General features: G+C 36.3%; 1 long non-coding RNA gene across 1 annotated transcript; it reads right to left on the bottom strand.

The window, feature by feature from the left end:
• Window positions 1–20235: 20235 nt before the first annotated feature.
• LOC116653023 lies at window positions 20236–24305 on the bottom strand. Its single transcript, XR_004306392.1, has 3 exons — window positions 23628–24305; window positions 23372–23514; window positions 20236–21703 (listed from the first exon to the last, which is right to left on the bottom strand). It is a non-coding gene; the product is annotated as an uncharacterized LOC116653023 (long non-coding RNA).
• Between the last annotated feature and the right edge of the window lie 2 nt (window positions 24306–24307).

Here is a 24307-nt window from a genome sequence, read left to right as displayed (position 1 = left end):
ATTAAGGTCATTGGGTACAGCTGTGTCTTTCACTGGTCTAAATTTAATAACTCCTTCAGGTGGCCAAGCAAGTCACTTATGTTTTCAGTTCTATAAGAGAACAAACTGAGGAAGCTGTGACAAAACTCTTATCACAAAACCAGCTGGTGAACTTTAGGGATCTCAAGCAATGGGGAGTACAGTTTCAGGTGAGAAAGTATGCTTGGTAGTTGCCAATGCTTAAAATCACCATTGTGAAGAAGAAAACCAATGTTTCTAGAGTTGTGGGAAGTGCTGGGAAGGATGATGCTTTACCTTTGTGACAATCAGCAAGCACAGAGCAGAGGGAGGTGTAGCTGAAGTGGGAGAAAATAGAAGGGCTAATTAGTTCTATGTTTCATCTGTGTTGCTAGAAATGGACAAGTAGTCTCACTTGAAGGACATTCTTCCTTGAAGGTGAGACTGCTGTGCAAGTCAGGAGGAGGCTATGTAAGAGCTGATATACTTCAGTTCAAAGTAGTACATTTTGCACAGCATGCTATTTGTATCCCTTTCATGGAATCTGATATATCAATTACTGATGCTACTTCAGTTAGGAATAGTATGTCGTTTGCTCTGAAAGTAATGCCTCCTATTAATTTCCATGGAGATTACATCAGAAACAAAGAGTACAATCGCACAAATTGATATACAGAGTTCTCAACTACAAAATGCTATTTTCCAGCATAGTCATCACTGTTAGCTATGCACTTTCACCAGCAATGACTAAAAGCCTGCATGTCATGCTTGTCTAAATTTGCTCCAGCAGAGGTGACCAGAGTGTTACTTCTGCTGGAACACACTACTTGCCATCTCACTGTGCTCTCATCTGCTGTTTGGTCTCCATAAACATTCAGCAAGTATTGTCAGTGGGTGCCTTTTTTGTTTGTTTGTTTGTATGGAGGAATTCAATTCCACGCCTTTTCTTCAGATGTAATTTTGTCAGAGCTCCCCTCTGCTGCTATCTATCACACAGCAACAAAATGTAATGGAATACTGGTGGGAAGAATGAACCTCTACTGCCATGCCACCAACATCCACCTCTGGTGTTGAGAGTTAACAAAATAAGATAGGAGGCGTTACTTCTGGAACAGCCATGATAGGTGTTTGAAGAGTCCTTTATAAGACTTTGTACGTTTTTATAACCTGTTTAGATGTGAAGTAATCTCTCAGTGGAAACTCATCTAATTTTCTAAGCTCTTGGCAGAATTATGTAGAACTCAGCACAGTGCCAATAAGTGTTTTGATTTCAAATAATTTGCTATTTCTGATGAAGGTATGTTATGACAACATTTTTTCCCCAAGAGCTGTTGATATGGTTTTAGCTTCTGAATGGATTTAAAACACTTTACCATAAACAGTTCATTACTGTAATCTTATATGCACTTCTTGGGAAAGTTCCAGAAAACTGCACTCAAGCAGTCTTATTTTAGCAAAGTTCACTAGAGCGTTAACAGATCATTAAACAGCAATTGCAGTTAACTGGTCATTGAGGAAACTTCCTGAGAGCAGAGTATAGCAGCACCAACTGTGTACTTAGTGGGGTTCTTCCTGAAGGAAGCAGTATTTAGTGCATTTTGGATAAAAGTCTGTTTTAACTTCCTGTTATTTATCAGTGGATGTTATTTGGAACTAACATGGACTTTACACACCTTTTTTAAGGAAGCTTTTAACCAGAAGTTTATTTTTAATTGGTGGAGGATCAGAGAAGAGATAATTATAGTTTTAGTCTCTTCTCATTAATCTTTAGGAAGATGAAAAGACTTCTTTGGCATCTATTAAATAGTTGAGAAATCTTTAAAATATTCAATTTTACTGCTGAACGTATGTAAATAACCTTGATAGTTCCACTATTTTGCTTTTGAGCATTGTTTTGTTGAAGTTTTACATTGGTGCTTTACATTAATGTTTAGTTTAAAGAGAAAAGTGTTCTAAAGGAGTCTCATGTTGGGATGTAAAACCTTATGTAAGAGATGGTTCGTATGGCCAAAGTAATATGTGTTGATCAAGAATTATTTCTGCAATGTAATGATCTGAAACAATTTATCTTGTAGAATATATGCTGAAGTGACAAAATACCCTCCATCTAAACAAAGAAATGGAGAAATGCATGTATGAAGAAACAATATCATTGAAAACATTCCGCTCTGGGGTTTGTAACGTTTGTGTGATGAACGCTTGTTGGAATAGCGATCTTTCTGAACAGCCACATGCAGGTACAGGAAGGTGGTGGTTGGTTGGAGACTGAGTTTTTCTTTCTTAAATTAAGATGAACTGCTTCTGAGGTTTTGACCTATACAAATGAGCAGGGATGTCATAGAACAGCTGTCTGTGCTTGCTTGAATTAGTGATGCTACAGGCTTGGCCAGGTTTACATCTTGGGCTGTATGTGATGGTGATCTCGGGGAAAAGCATGATTTTAAAAGGATGGTAGAAGATGAATGTGCTTGTGCTAAGGTGTTCAGTGTTATAATGCCCTAATAACATCTAAAGGCCTCAGGTAGTATCTATGCCTTGGTCTGCTTTTTGTATGGTTTTATCTGCAGTTCCCTATCAGAAGAACATAATTGTGTAGTATAGTTGAGCTAAACTATAGTGGCCTATAGTTTAAACAAGACTTTCCATGCCTTTGCCTGAAAATAGAATTGCGTTACCTACTGTGCTGCTCAGGTCCATGCAAATTATTTTATCTTTGATTTACAACGTTAAGCTTCTGTTGGTTCAGTGTGAAGCTGTAGTGAGGGGAGACTTTGACTCCTCCAAAGTCAAATGTATTTGAAATTCTTAGTAATCTTTGTGAAGCTACACTTCATGCATTTAAACACATCTCTTTACACCTGTAAGAAAAAGCAATATGATTTAGTAGCATGTAAATATTGCAGTTTTTCATGAATAATGCATTTGTTTGTTTCAATGTGTTATCTGATAATATTTGGTAAAACATGTTTACCTCTTTGGCATAAACACTGCAGATTTTATGTAATGTATTATGCATGGAACTAAGTTGGATTTTATTTGATTTGGATTTTGTTTTAGACTGCACTTATCATGTGAATGCAGTGCTTACCTTACCCTGAATGTAGAGCACGCTTCTATTCAAGCATAAAGCCCGTGAGATATAAATCCATAGGAAACCAGACTCTTTCAGTGTCAGTGCTTGTGGCAATGTGTGCTTTCCTTTTCTGTCCCCTTTTCTTCTTTCACTGTGTTTAAAAGATAAAATAATACTGACCTGGAAGTGGGAAAGTCATCTATGTGGACATTGCCATCTACAGAACTCTTGCTGCACCACTGATTGAAATTAAGTAAAATTTAGTTAATGTTATTTTTCACCTGTACTACTGCAATAAATCAAAACATTCTTGCTAAGGAGGAAGAAAGATCACATTTATATTAGTATTTTACTACTGTACTAACTTGATTATATATGTGTGTGTGTATATATATGTATGTATATATATACATATATACACACACATATGTAAATATATGTCTACCTATATATATCAAGTGGGGATGGGAAGAGAAAGCATTACAGAAAGATACTGTCACACTCATTGGGTTTCTATCTGGGCCTGATCCTTAGTCTTGTGCCATGCTGATTTATAGCAAGTGAGAAGTAGTCTGCTTGAGTAATTTTCTTTTAGGGAGTGTTTTGTACAATAGACTTAGAAATCTGAGCTGAAAGATGGAATTCCTGTAAACTTTGAAATTAAAATACTAATGAAAACTAGTGTCTTCTACTTGTCAAGTACTCTATTTTTGGAGTATGCTGACTATTATCTCCTGTTGACAAAATATGTGTGATACAAAGCTACATTTACGATAAGTATGGGAAGAGATAAATCAAAACATGAGCATTATTTGTCACATTAACTATAGCAAATAACCTAATTAACTACTTCTAAAATGTATGAAACATCAAAAAGGAAACATTTGTCCTAAATATAAAAACCAAATTATTTAAATCCAGGATGTTGTTTTTTGTTTGTTTGTTTGTTTGTTTGTTTTTAAAAGTTCTCTCAAATAAGTGTTCTTGTTTTGTTTTGGTTTCAAAAATATCTGTATTTAAGCATTCAATTACCTATAAGAATTCTGACTTTTATTTTTCTCTCCAACTGCATCAGGAGGAAGACACGTCTTCCACGTGAACAGCCATAGTCAAATGGGTACTATATCAAAGCAGACAAATAGTATTTCGATTAAGTTTGGCAGGAGAAATAGTTTGATTTAGTCACATCTAAAGATAAATTTTTATTTCCCTAATTAAAATAGGACACACACACACACAAAAATATTAAATAAAAAAATCAGGAGACTTCATGTTTTTTTGTTTGTTTGTTTTGTTTTTTAAGAAAGTTACTTTTTTTTTTCATGTTTTAGATCAGCTGAAGTTTCCAGTTTATAGCTACTCTTTTAGGATGGTGTAGTGTATTGGTTCCTTTTTATGAAGCAGTGCAATATATTATTTTCTGGTGACTATTCAATTGAGAGAGAAAGGAACTTATTACTGCTTCAGAAGGCTGAGTTCTCTTGAAGCAAAGTAGTAGAGGTCAGTGTTTCTGCTGCAGAAGCTTCAGCTCCTCAGTGAATACTGAGTAGTTGTTTTTTTTTTTCACTAGCAAGTCTGTTTGCAACTCAGGTGTTATGATAGGACTTAAATTACTCAGATTTTCAAAAAGCCATTTGTGCTCTTAATCTGACTTCTACCAATTCCCATAGCAAACTGTTAAAATGAGACCTATGGCCCAGAATTAGTTTTCTAACACCTGCAGCGTAATGATTTATAGTAGACTGTTAACGTACTGAGCTTCCCTGTAGTCTTCCTGTTTTGAAATATTCTCCGAGTTTTTCAAATTCCATGGTTAATTTTTCTTCTTTCTCCATTTAAATTATTCTGCAAAAGTCAATACAACGGAAACTATGTTGTGCATCTAGAGAATGCCAAGGGGAGACAAGGACTGCTTGGGGCCTGTTCTTCTTGCTGTTTTGGCCTACTTGGATCCCACTCCACAGTCACAAACTGTGCACAATAAAATGAATACTTTCTAGACTTTGTACTTTTTTAGATGTTTTTTTGAAATACAGGATATCCATAGAGGTGTTTGTAAGCATTCAGTACTTCTGCAAGCCATGTATTTAATGTCTGCAATTGAGCCTTAAGGTTGAAGAAAAATGGTGATGAGTCAAACACTTCAATGAGAAATGGTTTACTTGGCATTTGTAGTAGGCATGTGGGTAGAACTGAGTTACCTACTTCATTGTTTCACTCCTTTAACCTTTTACTTCCTTTTCATTCAGTACGTACTCTGTTTCCTGCAGTACACGACAAGTATCCTAGAAACAAATTGCATTGCACGATGTGAATTCATCTTGTTGCCTACAGGGAATCCTTGGGACAAATAGCTCTGAAGCATATTTTGTAGCTGGTGGGGAAAATGAGAGCCTTGCCTTGACTCTGGAACTTGTAAATGGACAGATTTGATTAGATTTCCTTGACTGTACATCCTGCTGTCTTCATGGAGTTGAACTCCCGTGTTCTGTGGCAAAATGTGCAGAAGAAGAAATGTGTTAATATAGTGGAACCTGTAAGGAATGCACTGCTGGGTATTGCCTACCTGGCGACATAATGGCAGTGCAAGCACTGTTTTCTTTCCTCTTTTTTTTTTTTTAAATTTTTATTTTTTATTTATTTTTTTTCTTTTATTAGGGAGAGGAGAATGGGCTAAAATATGAAAACTTCTGTGAATTTTTACATAAGTGAAATTCATGTCCTTGATGCAAAGAACAATGTTCTCCATTGTGGAGATTTCTAACAATTCTCAGCACAATGACTAGAAAATCTTACAGATATGAGGAAGTGTTTTGTATTAAGCAGATAAAAATAACAGAAGTGCTGAGGGACTCTGGAATAAATGCTTACCACTAGCAAAATTGAAAGTAACCAAAATGTGAATCTCATCTACTGTCAATCTTCTTCAAACAGAGGCAGCAATTCACTGAGATTTCTTAGATGAATGAGAAGCTTTTTTAAAAGCAATTAATGTAAACCATTTTCAGTTAAGATCTCACCCTTATTAGGAATGGATCTTTTCGTAACAGATGTAGCAATCTTAGATGTTTAGAATGGAAGCTATTGCTAAAGGCTTTCAATATTTGCTCCATCTGTGTAAGAAGGGAAAAGTCCATGTCAGATAACAGTGGAAGAAAAACTTGAGCTGACACTGATTTATAACTAAAATGAAATTTCAGTCCTGAAAAATATGTGAGCACATTTACCTCCAAATGTAGTTCCACTTATTCCTTTGATTAAACTTTAGTGGTTGTTTCCAGAACTGAGACCTAAATCTGCAAAATACAACTTGTTTCTAAGATTCAGCTCCATGTGAATTTGTAAGTATTGTGACAGTCAGGAGAGGTCCAAGAGTTCTGGGAGAGCATTGAATAGTGAAGCCTTACAGTATTGTATGCTTTTTATTATACACACAAGTTTTCAAGGTGGCTGAGAACAGTTTAAACTCAAATGTCTATTTATTGATTTCTTCTCAATATATGTTTTGGTGTGTAAAAGAATGGGGAAATTACAGTGTATTTGGTGAGTCGCTCAATGGTGAGAAACTCCTGTCTGGATACTTCCTGAGCACAGCAGCTTCCTTATTGCTGTTGTTGTCCTGTGCTGGAAAGATTTGTAATAAATTCTTAGGGCTTGTATTGATGAAGTATGAATGGGAATGCTTAAGCAGGTGTGTAACATAAAGAAACAATACAGTAAGGGCTAAAGAAATTGATTTGTCATCTATTGATAGCTGAGAGCGTGGATCGGCAGATTTAAAACTGGTAAATGCAGAGGATCGTACTGCTTATGTCAACACCAGGAGACTGGTGCTCCAAAATTTAGGTAACCTAGAGAAAGTTGAATCTGAAAAAGCTAATGGGACAAAACTGTTTATGTACATATGTATACTTGCCTGCATATGTTAGCAGGTATATAAAACTAGGAAGTGACTTCATTTTATTAAATTCTAAATTATATTAGTGATATGTCAAACTTCTGAGAGCACAAGGGGGAAAAAAGAAAAGTAACAAAAAACTGAAGAGATTAATTCTCTTCCTGATACCTCTCCCTTAGAGGATACAAAGTATCCTAAGTTACGTTTCTACTTTCACTATTTCTGATGGCATTTGTCTGCCAAGATTTACCTATGAAATTGTTTCAAAATGTTTTCTATCCTGTTGCTAAATAGTGAAGTTTTTCTTTTTTTTTTTTTTCTTTTTTTTTTTTCTTCTCTATATGCATGATACCAGCGCTAATGTACATGTTAAGAATGTGGTCACGTGGCATGACTTGCTTTCTCTCCCTTTGTACGCTGATTTAGAAGATGGAATTCGAAGTGTCTACATTTGCCACTGTACCTTTCAAACAACCTGGGTTTTGGCAGTAAGTAAGTAGTAACTGTCCATCTGGGCACTCTCAAAGAAAGGGATACAAAAATATAACAGATAATTTTAATAAATATTATTGCTTAGCTCATGACTATAACAGAAGTAATCTTTCAAGTACTGCATGCTTCTCTCCACTGACTTTGAGTATGGTAGATGTTTGTGTCAAACCTCTTGCTGAGGTTGTGCTAAACAATACATTGAAGAACAAATGTTCTTGATGTTGAGTAAGTTCTCAACAAAAATAGTCAGGGGAAGGATGAATATTTCTTAAGCAGCTTTTGTTGTGGCCTTAGCAGATTTACTTAAAGGTAAGTAGTAATTTCCAGAAAGGGAATAAGTTTATAAGAAATGTGTTCTACCTGAGGATCTTCTCAAATACATTCTTGCAAAGAGTTTGCTTTGATGAGGTGACCTTTTCTGAGGGAATACATCGAAGACAATTTCCATCAAGGAATTCCCTACTAAACTAGTACTCAGGGCAATGTAATGGGCATGTTTATATAGAACAAGTATAGACAGAACAAAGATCTTCATTAGATTTTTACTAGCTCTGTGTGATATTTCCAGATTTTACTATCTCAACTGACAGCAGTGATTTAGAGTGCGAGTAAACTATTAGCATAATTAGATTAAACATGTCATGCTGCAATTAGAATTGCATCTGTCAGATCATTCTTCATTAATATAACTTGTTCAGAACATATTGTCTGCTTTTTGACTCTCCTAGACTAATTAGATATGTGTGTAGATGCAGATGCTTGGATTTCTTAGTTATTTGCACTATTCACCATTAACATCTTACTGACCTAGGACCTGCTGTCACTTGGAAAGAAGCTTGACCTAAGCCTGGAAGAGGTGTTGGCCAGATATCCCCCAAGCCAAAATGACAGACAGAGTAGGGAAGAGTTTGAAGTGGAGGAATCATATGTGGAAGGATTTAACAGCCTTACTGTGATAGGAAGAAGATATGTTCCAAAGTGTTCATAGGAGGCAGATCTTCCTGCTTACTTGTAGAACTGAGAAATGTATCTGAGATGATAGGGAGGCTGGTGAGGTTGAATGGGAAGAAAACATGGGATAGTACACAAGTCCTTTTCTGAACAATTTTTTTAATAACAATGTCATGCTTTTGTGGTAATGTTTTGATGTGATGATTCAAAGATCATCGCAAGCACTGACTTTCCAAATCTGCTCATGTAATAAACTTTTTGCTATGGTTAGAAAAAAAATAAGTAAATTCAATGTCAATTTAGGAGAAGAACCTCAAAAATCACATTTTTGGAGACATCGATTGAAGTGTTTGTTAACCTTCCCTTTAAAAAAGGCAATTTTGGGATGAAAAAATGCCATTCAAAAATAAAAATAAAAGATGACATTAAATGAAATGTCAAAACAATGAATCAACATTTCTAAAATATCTCCTTTTCTCAACAGTCTTTCACTAAAGCATTTTCCAAATGTAAAATGAAGGCAATTTCCTGTTCCTTCCATCCAAACTGACATCATGTAAGGTCAAAATAACTGTAACTATTTGCCAACAATTTTTGGCCAGTGCTGTTCCTGCCTTTTCTTGAGGAAAGTTTATGAAGTCACTTCTTTCCACGTTGAGATATAGTTCTGTTTCCAGGAAAAGCTTTCTAGTGCATGCAAGTAAGAACAGAAGCTCAGTGTGCAGTCACAAGCAATGCTCTCAGTCTACAACACTGCTGTCTAGTTGAGATGAGCATGCTGGCAAGGATTTGTGTTCTAGCCAGAAGGGTTAATTTTTTTCCTTAAAAGAAGAAAAATAATGTTTTTTTTTTTTTTTTTTTTTTTTTTTTCTTAGCTATGGTGAAAATGCTAGCATCAACTTTCATCCTAATGATCAAGTATTCACCTGTGCACTGTTATCCTTCCTAATCTGCTTTCTGACTCTTAAAGTAAACAAACTTTATGAGAATTCATCATGGAATTAGAAGAAAATGAATGCAGTCTGGCAGCTTGCTTCAGTTAACACCTGAATACTTTTTGGATATTCCCAAATAAAGAGCTAAGTTAACTTGCAACTTGCAGCATAGGACTTTAAGTGCAGTATCCTTCAGTTTGATCAATTATTGTTATATTGCATCAGACTCTTACTCATAAATAAATTAGTATGATCTCCTAATAAAGACGGTCTTCCATGTAATTTTTTAACTATCTGGTAACTACCAGGAAAATCAGAGAACCTGTGTAGGATTCTGCTAGTCCAAAGTTCAGAGGCTCAAGAATATCTGAAATTCAGTATGTCATGTGGAAAATTTGGTTTCCTTTGACTACTTCTGACAGCAGCTTTGATATAAAGGAAATTATAACAATTTTCATTGAATATGAAAATTGATGTATTTTTCCTGTGGTATCTTAAGTCCTTTTTTCTTGTATTCTACATTTAATATATTTCTCAGTTCTGTGAAATAGAGTGATAAGATTTCTGTAGTTCTGTAATATGGTGGGAGTGATTCATATAACCATTAAAACTAGTGTAAAAAGGCAGATTTAAAATTCATCAACCAGCTTTATTCAATGTATTAAATAAAATATTGCTGAAAGATTTTTTACATTAATATACTCTTAACATATCGTAATTAAATTTAGTGTTAAGTCAGAAACTGCAGTTTGAGATATTGTTCATATTATTTTTCTGTTTGATCAGTCCTTGAGTTGCAGGGAGTGCTCTGGCTTTCCTAAACCTGGAGCTTCAGCTCTAATGAGAAGTGCTTGTGCTGCTTGTTTAGACCCCTTCTATGGGCAAGTTGTGTGAAGTTTTGCATTCCTGTGCTTCAAATAATTTAATGAGTTTCACTGCAAGATATTGAATTCAGCCTGAGTGGGAGGGGGGTAAAGTGTGAAGCTCATTTCCTGTAGTGTTCTGCCTCTTTCTGTTTTCCACATTGTCTTTGCTTTATTGGACTTGAATACTAGATGTGCCACACCTGAATATGATAATAAATCTATGCTATGCAGACAACAGGTGGTATTTTTCATGCACCTTCTAAAATGTGATCAGTAAATTGAAATTGAGCTTTACAACAATGAGATTTGTTTGCAGCAGTTGCCTCAAACAATAGAGCTTTTTTATTTATTTATTTTATTTTATTTTTGTGTAGTATACAGCACATTTAATCCTGTGTATAATTTATGGGTGTACCAGTTAGATCATCACAAGACCGACTAAGAAAGCAAAGGAATGAGTGGCAGAATGCGGAGTAACTCTCCTTAAGGAAATGTCCTGTCTTCCTATTCATGGTTTAAAAAGCTATTGACTAAAATGCCCTTTAAGCTTATTTTACGCTAACATACACTTGGAAAAATACATTTATATCTTTTATTTTTTAATCTTTAAAATGGAATGGTGTTAAGTGCCTCCTCTAACTGCTTAAAATATACATTGAATTTTTCTTCATTGTGGCAAAGTATCAAAGTTAGAGCTTTAAAAATAAGGAGTTTCTGGATGTTCCTGGAGCTGTATCTGTAGAGTATCCTGTATGTTGTATTGGTCATTACAATAGAAAAAATGAAGTAATTTTGGAAGGTCTTTGCACAAGGTTACCGTGACCTATCATTAAAATTGAAAATGTGTCATTCTCTAAAATATGCTACTTTCCAAAGTGAAACTGAAAAATCTGGCTGTCTTCAGATTTCTAGAGAGTAACAAAATAATATGAGTTGGAAGGGACTGCTGGATATCATCCAATGGTTTTGGTTTCTTTCTAGAAAGAAATGTTTTTTTAGATAGTCTTTGTCTTAAAACTATGAAGATGCTTCGCTCTTTAAAATTTACTTCATCTTCTTTGACCATAGTTGTTAAACTCCTTTAATTTCTAAATTATTCACTTCCTCCCCCACCCCCATTGCCAAAACAAATGGACAACAACAACAACAACAACAAAAACCAACAAAAGAACACCATGAAACAACCAATCCAAATAAGAACCAGTGTAACTGTAATGACCCTGGACTACTCAACATATCATTTTGCTCAAGAATAAATGTCTTCTATTTGTTTTCGTGTGGGTTTTAAAGCTTATTTGTATTTTTGGTTTCAATTAGTCCTGCACAATTAATTCTCTATCCCTAAAATGAATGATTCCAGATATTTTTCTGAAATCAGTCTTACAGCATTATGTTCTACAGACAGAGGCTTTACATAGTCAATTTAATGAGTTCATGCTTGTTATCAGCATCTTCCAAATTCTTTCCTTTTTCTGGCTTTATGAATACAAACAAACAAGAATTGTATTGAGAAGTAATTGAAATGCAGGATACATATATAAAAGGAGTATAGTTTTTCTGGATGGAGACTCAGCTCTTTGTCTAATAAACTTATTATATAGAACGAATGTGGCAAAACAGGTGCTGCATCTGGAGGAGGCAGAAAGAAGTCTCCCAAAAAGTTTTGTTCTTACTCTGATTCTGGGCTAAGGCTTTTCAGAAGAGGCAAGTTTTTATCTCCCTTTTGGAAGTAGCTGACAATTGTTATCTATCCACTAGCAAATTGGCTTTTTGCTGATCTTATATGTCACTATGTTTCACTGAATATAGGTTTCAAATGCAAGAAGAAGAAAACCCTTAGAAATCAAGTACAGCCTTGTGACTCTACAAATCTTCACCTGCTACAGCATACCCTCCTTCTTGTAGAAATAGCCTTCATCAGCAGATAGCTGAAAAGAGCAACTTTGGTTCATGGAACAGTATGTGGGAAGTGTCTCTGCTCTTTTCATTTTAAAGACGCTGAGGCTCACATTTCATATACTGCTGCCTTTAGAATCACAGTTGTTAACACTATGGGACTTTTCAGTGATAGGGAATTGTGTCAGGTTTCTGATAGTAAGTCTAGAGAATTCAAGGGTAAAAAATTTAGATGCAAGGAAATACCCATCAGAAAGACTGTGTCACTTCCAAATGTTTATGCTGTGGAAGGAAAAAAATAACAGAGAGAAAACCTTTGATCAGAACAATCGTTCTGAGCTTAAAAACTGATGCATATATATTAATATTTAAGAAATGAAGAAAATTAGTATTGGAGAAATCCCCTTACAGTAGGTGCCAGTGAAATTGAAAAATGGCAAATTGGCATCATTAGGCAGAGCAGAGGCGGAGAAGTGGAGACTTGTGAATAGCACAATCTCAGTCTTACCATAAAGTCAAGAATGCTATGCCAGTTTGATTGGTGTTAGAATTCTAGTAAGTTTTTAGTGCTGCTACAGCAAAATCTTTCAATAGCGCTTTATGCAAATCTCCCACTCAGCAAGTCCCCCTGGATTAGAAAACAGATTTCTGATCCACTGTTGAACTATGCAAATGTAGTTAAATAATGGAACTGAATATCATGAAATACCAAGGGAGTCTTCTGTATCTCTTCTGAGCAACTCGTTCACCATTATTAACAATTCTCACAATTTTCAGTGCCTGTTTCTCATCTGTTAGCTAGATCACTGTGAAGCAACATGTTTTCATCCCCCTTTCTGAACCCAAGTCTTAGTAGTACAGTGCCTGGCTATCAGTATGCCAGGCTGAACTGGCTAATAATGCTTGGGAGCAGAGTTGGTAATGCTCTAGAGCTAATATAAACAGTTAAAAGTCAAGACTCTGAGAGAGCAATTTACTAATTAGTAGTAATGCTGAGATTCTGTTTAATTGCCTCAGCATTCAGAGGAGCAAAATGTACCTGATGTACCAAGGTACAGTGCAGTGAGTGCACTCATTACCACTGTGCTTTGATATACGGATCAAAGACTTCTTGCATCTAGAGATGTAAGCTGCCATTGAAATATATACTAAACATCTGCTTGATCATGTGCAACCGATTGTTTTATGTTTCATGTGTTTGAGGAGTGCATTTAAGGCCCAAGCTTACTCAGTGTTTATTGGTATGATGATATGGATAACTGCTATACTACTGAAGTTAGCAATAAGAGGACTGTTTATCAGCCTCAAAGAAAAAACTTGATTATAGGAATAGAGAACATCCACAACATTATGCTCCATCCATCCACATGTTAAAGTAAAATATGCAGAGTATTACTACATATATTATTCCTTTGAAAAACTGAATTGAAATATATGCAAATATATAATATTCATCATATATTTCCCTGTGTATTTATCCTGTTTCTGTGGAAAGTAGCCTTAGACATCTTCCAAATTAAAGAAAAGTTAATGAGCATAAAGTGTGTGAAGACTTTGTATGATAGGGTAAAATAGTTTCAGTAGTAGTAATTAGGATAAATTCAATTGCAGGTCTTTTAGAGAATAAAGATTATATTTTATTTGAATTTTGCTAGGAACTTACCAGCTCTATGGCTTAGGGAGAAAAAACAACAGTTATTTATTCTAACTCACCAGGTTTTCTTTCTTACCATACAACGCCTATTTTGACCTTGCATTTTGGTTCAGCCTGATGTTCTACTAGCATTCATAGAGTTTGGGCATGGAGTAGCTGAGAGCATGGGATGGTGTGTATGTGCTAGTCCTTAAGTTTCCTCTGTAGTGCTTCAGTTGTCAACACTAGGCCATTTCCATGACTCAAATAGATGAAGCCTTCTAGACTGAACATCTTTCCTGTCACTCAAGTAACGGAGTTCTATTTTCGTTCAGCAATGGCCTTGAGACTGCCATTTGTGAATACCTACCCATGCATCAGAACACTGAGTGAGAGTATGGCTTATGCTCTGTGTGCAGCACAGTGCAGACCTGTGCTGTGCCCGAGAGTGTTGTCAGTCCTGTCAGTGAACAGTGGTTAATTCTTGATCTAATGTCCTGTACCATATAGCTGGATTGCAGGTGTCTGTCTTACAGATAGGAGATCACTTTGACTCTATGTTACAGGAATCTGGTTCCTCTGGTTGTAGTTGCTGCCAGACCACCTTCAGCGTGAGCAGATCTACAATCGTAGGAAGATGATTTTGTATAACAGGGCAGGAGACTGAATGGGGAATGGTATCTCTAATCCTAGTCTGTCTAAATCTGGTGCAAAATGATCATCACATGGCAACTGCATTTTCCATCGATCTGGGAATTTGAAGTTATACTTTTTTCCTAGTGCGCGAAGTTAGAACAGCTAAAATGACCATTTGAAGGTGGAGCTACCCAGGCAATTATGCATCTATGCAATCTACTGTCATTCTAATGACTCCAAGTTCTGTTCTTTTTCTACAAAGGCTACCAGTCCCTGGCCAATGTTATCCATAACATTCCCTCTATCATCTCCTATGTTCTTCTGTCTTGATTTTTATTTTATGTGTAGCCTTAAACTTCAATATAGCAATCTTATTAATATCAGCGAGCATTTATGAACCTGATTGTGCTTGCATACAGAAGAAAATTCTGGAGTGGGTTTTCTGGCATAAAACAACTAGAAATCTGGAGATTTTTCTAGTGTTTAAAATGCCCTCCTAGACTGCAATGCAAAAACAACACATTGAAATCCCCTCCAGAGCTCTATTCTGTGGGACTAGAGGCCAGTGACAAATAATCACATATTACTCCTCCAAAATGAAAGCCTTTTCCTTTTTCATAAATAAATACTCTATAATGATCTGGAGATCAAAGACATTGATACATCAAAAATAAGGCCAAACCTAAAGTATTGGATGAAAGTAGTTCTGCCTTTAGAAGGCAAGAGTCATGCCTTTAATGCTGCTAGCTGTATCCAGAAGGGACTGCGTGGTTTCTATGATGTCAAGATTGAGACTTCTGGAGGAGAAAAAATTTTCACATGTGGACAAAAGCTTTCTATTTAGTATATTTTTCCTATCCATAATACAGCTGTTTTATTGCCAGTATATATGACTTCCTGAATTCATACAATGCAGATTAATATATCAAGAGACATATTCATGTCAATCATGCCTTTTTCAAAGCAGTATAAAATGGATTATTTACTAAAAGTACATGCACTGAGGCAATTAATTAGTGGTGAATGTTCTGTATAAATAATCCTCAGAGTGCTGTGCACTGACCTTTAAAAAGCTGTCTTTAGTCTTGGCTCCAGCATCTCTGAAGACTGAACTAATTGATATAGAACTAAACTTGAATAAACATTGTAATAAGTAGACATCAATGTGATGTAGTGTTTTGGTCAAAATTGGACTCAAATTTGAGTGTGTTAAAAAGAGAGTTAAGATGAAGATGTTTAAAACTGATGCTCGAAATGAAAGGAGTGAAGTAAAACAATGAAGACTGGTCATAGGTATCAGTTTCAGCTTAGCTAGGCTCAATTTCCTTTGCTTATTAGAATGATAATTTTCAATCCTAGGTAATTTGGGAATTTATTTCCAGCTCTAGTGGACGGTTAACTGCTGACTGACACTTTTACTGGCTTTTTCAGACAGGATCAAGAACTGAGTGAACTCAAGAGACTGAAGTAAATCACTGCTAATGATCCCTTTGATCAGAATTAAGATAAATTTCAGTTTCCACATTCGAAAGAGAGAATAAATTTTTCCAAGTCATAGTGACTGATCTGACTCTAGCTATGGCTTGGATGTCTGACAAACTCTGCTTTCATTGGGAAACAAGAGCATTAGCTTGAAATATTTATCTGGAAATGTCATGGATTCAGTGACCCCTCGATAAATCCAGGACAGGGTCTGAGGATCCAGCTTGGTTTGTGTGCTGTGACTGTGCAGTAAGTTAAACAGACTCAGGAGTCTTTTCTCGCTCTAAGGCAAAATGCTTATGCAATTTACCATGCCATCCTAAAGAGCGTTTAATTTTTCCCTTGATGTTAGCACTCAGGAGCTGCCTGTTGGTGAGCAGTTTTTTCCATGTACAAGATGTCACATCTTCCCTGGAATTATTTGGGGAAGTTCCAGTTAGAGTTAAAAACATGTTATGGATGATCCCTAGCTGTTCATCAGTACAAATACTTGGGTTCTCAGAACACTCAGTGTCACTGCTTCACTTGCTCATATGGGTACAGGTGGATTGTGTCTACAGGAACCATTATTTTACTGTTGCGTCCCACAGGTGGATTTTCAGGCACAGTAGCCTCAGGTAAGGCTCTCACAATGGACTCAGACAGACCTGATGCTTGAGGCAGGTCCAGCCAGGTTAGAAGTTGTTTGCAGGGTAGATCTGCATTGCTTGACTTGGTCTTCCAGTTTACTATCACTGGCTATAAAGCGAGAATGGATGACATACCAGTGCTTAAAAGGAGATTGCCAGTCCTGGCCCTGGACTGTGGTTACTGAGGATGCTTGCAGCGTATTCAGCAGCTGAGAATCAGGAGAGCTTTCAGTTCAAAGGGAGACTGGGAAAGTTTCCATTTCATGGGGGTAACAAAATTAAACTTTTTTTTTTTTTTTTTTTTGAGAAAAATGTTGTTTTAAGTGGACAAGAACACTTTTTAAATTTTTTTTTTTATTTTTTTTATTTTTTTTTCCTAACTAGAACTGTACTACGTCATCTTTGTATCATGTTTTAGTAAGAGTGGGCTTTAAGACATACCCACACAGAACAAGAGTAACTACTTCTGCTATATATTACAGAAGTTACAAATAACATAAATGACAACCAATGAAATGAGCAAGAATAGTTAATTCTAATGTGAAGGCTTTTTTCCAAATAATTATTGGTGCCAAAATCAGGCTCTTTTCTAGGAAAGATCCAATTCTAATTATTTCCTGATTTGGAATATTGTACATACTTTTAACTGCTACCTGCAAAAACATATTCATACACATTACATGCAACAATACAGAAATAAACAATCCGTCAGTGGTGATGACTGGTGTAAAAATTAAAATCAGTATTTAGAAATACTTTGTCACATAACATGGCCAAAACTAACTGGGAACTGCTACATATTCCTCTTGTAGACAACAACTTAAATACATTCCCAAAGAGATTAAATATTTACTATTAGTAAAAGTAGTTTTTGTAGTTATACAATGAGTGTTAGAAGAAGAAGTGTAAAACTGTGTATAATTCATGCTTGGGAGCTGAGTTTTGTCAGGAATAAAGAGTAATTGGTGATGGACAGGTAGTTTCACACTTTTCTCCCATGAAATTATTCCATTTTCAGTTTGAGATTGATGTTCTGTTTCCAGCTGTACTAAGATGAATTATTCCACTGGACACTTTCATGTTTGTCTTTATAGTGAATAATGTGTACTAAGAAAGGAGGTATTAGAGCCAGTGCAGGTTCAGATAAGGGTAACAAGCACAGTCAAATCTGTGGACTCTCTCTTGCTGTGCAAGCTGGGCCTTCTTGGTATGGAAAAGAAATGACTTAGGGAAAAAGGCAGAAAAATTATGAATGGCATGGAGCAGGTAGAATTCAATCCGAGAGCTATGCCACCACCTGAAAGCAAGAAGATCCTTTCTGAAATCTGTCATTGTCTACTTCATGTAATCCCCAGAATTGCTGATGACAATAGCCTGGGACCTCTTGCAACAGCAGGTGTTACATTGGCATAAAAATATAGCCATGTGTTTCTGGACAAAATAGCTCAAAAAAGACAATCTCTTGGGTTGGCACAGAAGAATCAGGTATCCTATGTATGGCCCATAAACACTGAAAAATAAGGAAACATGCAATGGACCACGCAAAGTAAAGAGAGGATGGGGAATGCTATAAGCGTTAGAAGCAATTCGCTTCCAAGCATCTGTAGATAATAAGCTTTTAGAAGTTTTTTTTGACTATTCTAATGCATATCTCTGAATTCTTGGAAACTATCTGATCAGACAGCTTGCCATTAATATTATAGGTTTTTAACTGTTACTAATTCAGCCATTTTAACTTCCAAATAGAAAGATGCAATTTAACTTACCAATTTTATCCTTAACATGTTTTGAGAGGTTGCTCATACTAGCATATTTGAGTTTTATGTGTGCCTCAGCATTACTGCAGGTTAATAATGTCCTGAAGGCTACAGGATTTCCTTTTGGTTCCAAAATTACATATGCATTATTGCAAATGAGTTCTGCCACAAAGGAATTCATAATGAAAACATCAGAGGGAATTAGAGTGCTTCTTATAATACTTGAGCTTGCTCCATTAATCTGAGGGCAGGATGAATTGAGTCATTATGTTCCCAGATGATATTAGGGACCAAATGGGCAGCTCTGTCCCAGCTTGATGTTTTTTCCACTGTAAGTATATTTTGCTGGGGGAGTGGGTCAGGACCAGGGGCAGAAAATCCATCGTGGGTAATTGAAGTCCATGAATAATGTTTTAACTTAAGTTTTAATCTTTATGCACAGAGACAGCAGGTCACTGTTAACTAGCAAGAGAAGCAGAAAGATTAAGAATGTACACAGTGTGTTACTTTAAGGGGAGAGTGAAGAGACATAAGTACCTCTTACCACAGAATTGTTGTGCTTTAAAGAGCTGTCTTCTCATACTGATGTGTATGACTTCATTGCAAATTCCTTGTATCTGAGAAGCATAAGGTAGCATAATATTTATAATAACAATGTATTTATAATAACAATGCCATGTTACTTGTAATTAGCAAGGATACAAACACAGCAGCATCTTTAATTAAGCCAGCTGATCCATTTGGGTAAGAACAGAAAAGATTTCAAGCTAAAATAAGAACATTGGACTTGAAACCAGTATTTATTAACAGAAATAAAGTACTTCTTCCACTGCACTGTACATGTGTTACAGGGAGATTTGAGTGAATTTTTATTTAATTAATTAATGAAGAAACACTTGGATATCTTGGTTGTATCCCAAGATGTTTTGCAAAAGAAAGCTCACAACCCATTCAAATAATATTTTTGGTTTTAAGCAAACTGTTTTCATAGTAGCTCTTGCATTTTCATGGTGACTAAGTATGTTTACACTGAGTACTGTGAGCAAATGCAATTCTGAACTTGTTGCCTTCCGGGTGGACATGAACTCACTATCTCTGCTACAAGATGGAAAATCTGTGTAACTTAAGCTGGATGATCCTATTTTTGGATCTACCACATTGGAAAACAGGATTTATTTGTCTGTAGCATGGTCTGAACTAGTATGAATACACGTTATTCAGACAGGAACTCGATGAGCTTGCACATGACTATAAGAATCTATAAACACTTACCAATTTACTTAACTGCATGTGAAAGTGAGGTTGATAATTCTAAGAGGTGCCGGGACCATGCACACTGCATGAAAAAGCTAAATCCTCATGCTACATAAGAATATATGTTGTTCAGCAACTGGGCTCTACCTTCTGAGCTGGGGTTGTGTGGTCTTTCAAGATGGAACTTGGAGACCCTTGAAGTCCTTTCTAATCGAAGTCACTCCGTGACATTCAGAATAGACAAGTTAACCCCTCACTTATGGCAAAAATAAAAATATGATATTTAAAAGAAGAAAATAAATCAGCTACTCTTTTTAATAACGTTCAGCCTGAAAGACTTTAAATTTCTTAACATAATAATGAGATCAGACAATGTATCATTTTCATTCAGACTTAATGTTGAGATTCTATTCAAATCACAAATTCCAGGAATTTGGACTTGAAGGAAATCAGTGCATATTGTAAGACACACTGCCAGCAAAAACTATAAGAATTGATTTTAAGTATCAGTCATCCTTATGGAGGTGACACTTTTTTCAAGACAGCTATACAACAGAAAAATCTTTGAGAAAGCGGGATTTAAGTTCATAAGAAATTTTGTTTTCTGCACACTGAAATACACAGAAACCAGCTTATAATCTGTTTCATAAAAAAAAAAATAAACAAAAAACTCCTGTCTTTCTAAATCTTCTTCTTCTGCTGCTTTCCTGCTTTTTTTCTTCTTACTTTTGTTGTCATCTGTGCATTTCTCTTTCTTTGCCTTTACCTTACCATTCTTTCTTTATATTTTTTTTTGCACACATCTCTCCATTGCTTTACCTACTTTTTTATGTGTTCCCTCTTACTGACTGCTAAATTCTGTGCTTCATTCTCTCCAGCTACTATTTGTTTGCCTCTTGGAGCCAACAGCAGTGGTTCTGCACACACCATTTGCTGTGCTTGACTCCAGTCACGGCAATCAGACAGGAAAGCTTTGAAAGCACCATAGCAGTAACTGGTTTGATCCCAGGGGCTGTGCTTGGATTGTTTGCTATAAAATCAACATTGGAGAGCAATACAAGAAATTCATGTCTCCTAGTACCCAGATCTTGTTTTCCTCTTAGGATAAAGGAAAGGGGTGGCATTTCAAACTCATAATGTTCTTTTAACTAAAGTATCTTACCACTTTTATTGACTACATAGAGACACTGAGTCTGGGAGCACATGCTGTCTGAATCGTTAGCTGCCCGTAAGCTTCTGTCTCAGACCAGGAGGGATGAGGATAACACAGCACCAGGACTGAGGTTCTGATTTACTACGGGGTTTTCATACGAAACAGTGATCTTCTCAAATGCTTCATTATGTAAGGGAGAAGGTTGTGGAAAGTAGCCTTCTATTTCAATAATTAACTGATTCTTGTGTGTACCGATTTAAACCAGTGAACAGCATTCTTTTCAGGATTTAGGAATAATTTTCCTTCCTTCCACAGAAGGCAACGTATTTAATTGCCTTATGAAATATCAGGAGGGTTTTCTGGAAGTATGATGCCATGAATTGCCAGGCGCTTTCAGCTGCCTTTGAACTCAAGCAGAACTGAGCTTTACTGGCAGTGCTCAGGAACATGCGGACAGGCTGGATGAGAACATGCACCATGCTTTTTCACAGCTTGTGCTCAGTTGCTGATAGCTCTTGGTTCCCTCTCCTATTCCTGTGCCTCCAACAACCTTGTGCCATTTCATTTCCTCTTTTCAACTGAAAATGCCTCATTAAGCATGCTTCTATTTTTTTCTAGAATCTCACACAATAATCAGTCCTACACAAAAGCCTCAGTTTGGGACTGCTTTTCACCTGTTATCTATTTATGCCAGCCATGTGCAAACTTTGAAGATGGAGTTACAAATCTGTGGCCAGGCATCTGGATAGCTGTCAAGAAGGGAGCGAGTTGTGTCTGCCAACTTTGGCACTGCCAGCTGTACTGCTGAATGTCCACAAAACCCAACCAAAGCCAACATCCCCCAAGCATCTACTTTTTTTTGGAGTCTTCTTGCACTTAGAAGAGGAAGAAATTAAGTCTTCTGTTTAAACTCTCAGAGGAAAATAAACATATTCCAGGCCTCATTTGGAGTGGAAAGCTTCTGCACAAAACGGTTTTGGAACTGTTGGTAAATCTCAAAGCATAGCTAAGATCTTGAAGTGGAGCTGAGAAGTAATGAGAAGGCATCCAGCTGCAATAAAACAGAAATTACTGAAATGTAATCTTACTGTAATTCTGTGTTACTGAGACAAAATTCTAGCTGATTTTCAGAGTTTCCCCCTCCCCCAAACTGTAAACAGTATAATAGTTATCCTGGAACAACCCTTGGAAAAAAAAATTAATCTTGGTTATTTTCCCTTTAGGCTAGGGCCATTGTTGCTAAGCTGTCCATTGGCTCCAGAATATGTAGCATTTCAGTCATCAGCAATCTGGCAGGTATTTTGTCCCTTATATTGATCCAAGAACTATATGCCGGGCTGTTTGTACCATCTGTCACACCAGAGTCAGCAGGGGGGACAAAAGGTGGCCAGCTGGTACTATCAGTCTGCAACACTGTTTTAAGGGAGAAATAGCAGAACCTGTGTCAAAAGGCACTGAAAACAAAGTGGCTTGGTGGTGAAAACAAATGCATTTCAGATGCAGTAGCTCATCTTTTCTATCACTGTCTTTATGGTTATTACAAATAGACTTCTAAGAATGAAAAAGGTCATGGGATGCCTAAAATGAATATAATCAGTCTTCATTATGCATACTTTTGCTTTTTCAAGGAAAGCAAAGTTGTCTAAAATGACTAGTGATAAAAAGCCTATCTGTAATGAAGCCCTCAGCTGCAGAGAACTGGAGTCAGAATGCAGTAGAGAGAATTTCGGGATTGATTTTTGCCATAAAACACTGTAACCAGCAAAGCATTCAAAGCTGGCCGGATACCGACCTCTGTTACTCTGCCCTTCCTAGCAGGTTTGTCTTTGGTTAAAAGCTATTTTACAGTCTTATTAATCTGTTGGCATGAATGTAATGCGTAACCAAGTGGCAAGATGCTTGGAAAGATTTTTTGTGTATCCAATGGCAAGTCAACCAGTATTCAACTGTGGTCATCCAGGCCATCAGGCAGTGTGTTTCATTCAGTCACACCCACAAATCAACCACAAAACATATTAGGAAATACAAAGAGCTGAATATTAAAGGTTTTGGTAAGGAGTGTGCTATAGTAAATGTGCTTCAGAAGTTACTGCTCCATTTTGAAATTTACAGCCAGTCTATACCTTCTGGATTAGAAGCTGTGCCAACATAACATATGCAGCTGAGGATTGTGCTTGTATTCCTGTACTTGTTTTGCAAAGTGTTGCAATTTGGTTTTGACAGACTTCAATGATAACTGCAGCACTGAAAATAGAATCATGGCTCATCAGAAGATAGTCACTTTGCATATTTCACTGAGGCCTGTGTAGTGCACAGTGAAGACTAGAAAGAAAAATGACTTGTTGAAAATGAGGGGAAGCAAAGCAGGCTGTCTCTGGAGTTTAAAGATGAGGGCTTGGCTGCTATATGTGAGAACACTTAAAGCCAGGGACTTCATCTCTATGGGCAATGTTGAAATTCTTTCCAAGTAAGTCATTCTATTAAAAATATGACCCTATTTTGAGAAAAATCAATGCCTTCTGAAGAAAGCTGTGATTTTGATTAAAATAGTATTTTATGATATAGTGAAATACACTGAAATAGTTTTGACTATAAAACTACTCTTTCTACTCACCAGAGGAGAAAACATTTCTGGTCAAATGCTGCTATTGTTGAGAGACCAATGGTCCCTCAACACAACTTTAGAGCTCTCTTTGAGTTTTAAGGGATAACAACCCACCTCCTTGCATGATCCTGAACATAGTAAGTTTTCTATGTGGTGAATTTCATTTCATGTCATTCCAGGAACACAATGCAACTTTCTCCTAGGGCAATCTCAGGAAAGTAATGCTTCCAATTCTGCTTTGACTTGTGGCATTGTTGCTGTAAGAATTAAACACATAAACAGGGAAGCTGTACAAAAGAATATGTAAAGGCTAGCCCAAGTTTTCTGTGTTAGATTATGGTTAGATTATTGTTACCAAGCAGAGACACACCTTTCATGAAAGTACTTTGCCTAATAATTTTATTCCATACTATATCAATATTCAGATGAATCCATCATCCAAACTAATGCCTGCTTTCTTCAGTCTGATTCTTACAATAGATGAACATTTTTTATCCTTGTCAATAAGAAAATTACTTATGTCACCCTTGATATTGAAATGAAAGTCAATTATGTTGCCCTTGATAGCCAAATGAACAGTCTAATATAAAGATTACACCTCCTGCAGTATTTTAGAATTACCAGAAGTGATCTACTATTCCATATGATGAGTTATTAAAAGAAGTGAAGTGGAGAGCTGAGAAATTTTTAGGTTAAGTTAAATAGAGGGTTTAATTAGTAACTTATTTAATCTAGGAAGAAAAGAAAAACTAAGAATTGCAAGGAAATGGAGAAAGGCTTAGCTCAAACTCTTCACAAATTATTATTCTCTTCCAATGGAAATAAGCAAGAGCATAGGCTGAAGTTTTAGGGGAGAGTCTATCTCAGGATGCTAAAAGCAGGAATTAGTATATATATATATGTATATATATGTATACTATAAGTATTGGATTAAAGAGAGGTGGAGCCATTTTTTTATGTCCCAGAGGATCTGGTAAAAAGAATACTGCCTTCTGGTGCATTTTGTCAGTGCCAAAAGGGACGTGCTTAGTACAGCTGCAGTAAGAACAG

This window comes from Coturnix japonica, chromosome 2 (genome assembly GCF_001577835.2).
Source record: "Coturnix japonica isolate 7356 chromosome 2, Coturnix japonica 2.1, whole genome shotgun sequence".
Classification (NCBI taxonomy): domain Eukaryota; kingdom Metazoa; phylum Chordata; class Aves; order Galliformes; family Phasianidae; genus Coturnix; species Coturnix japonica.
The sequence above is the reverse complement of the archived record's forward strand: the minus strand, read 5'-3'. Positions and strand labels throughout refer to the sequence as shown.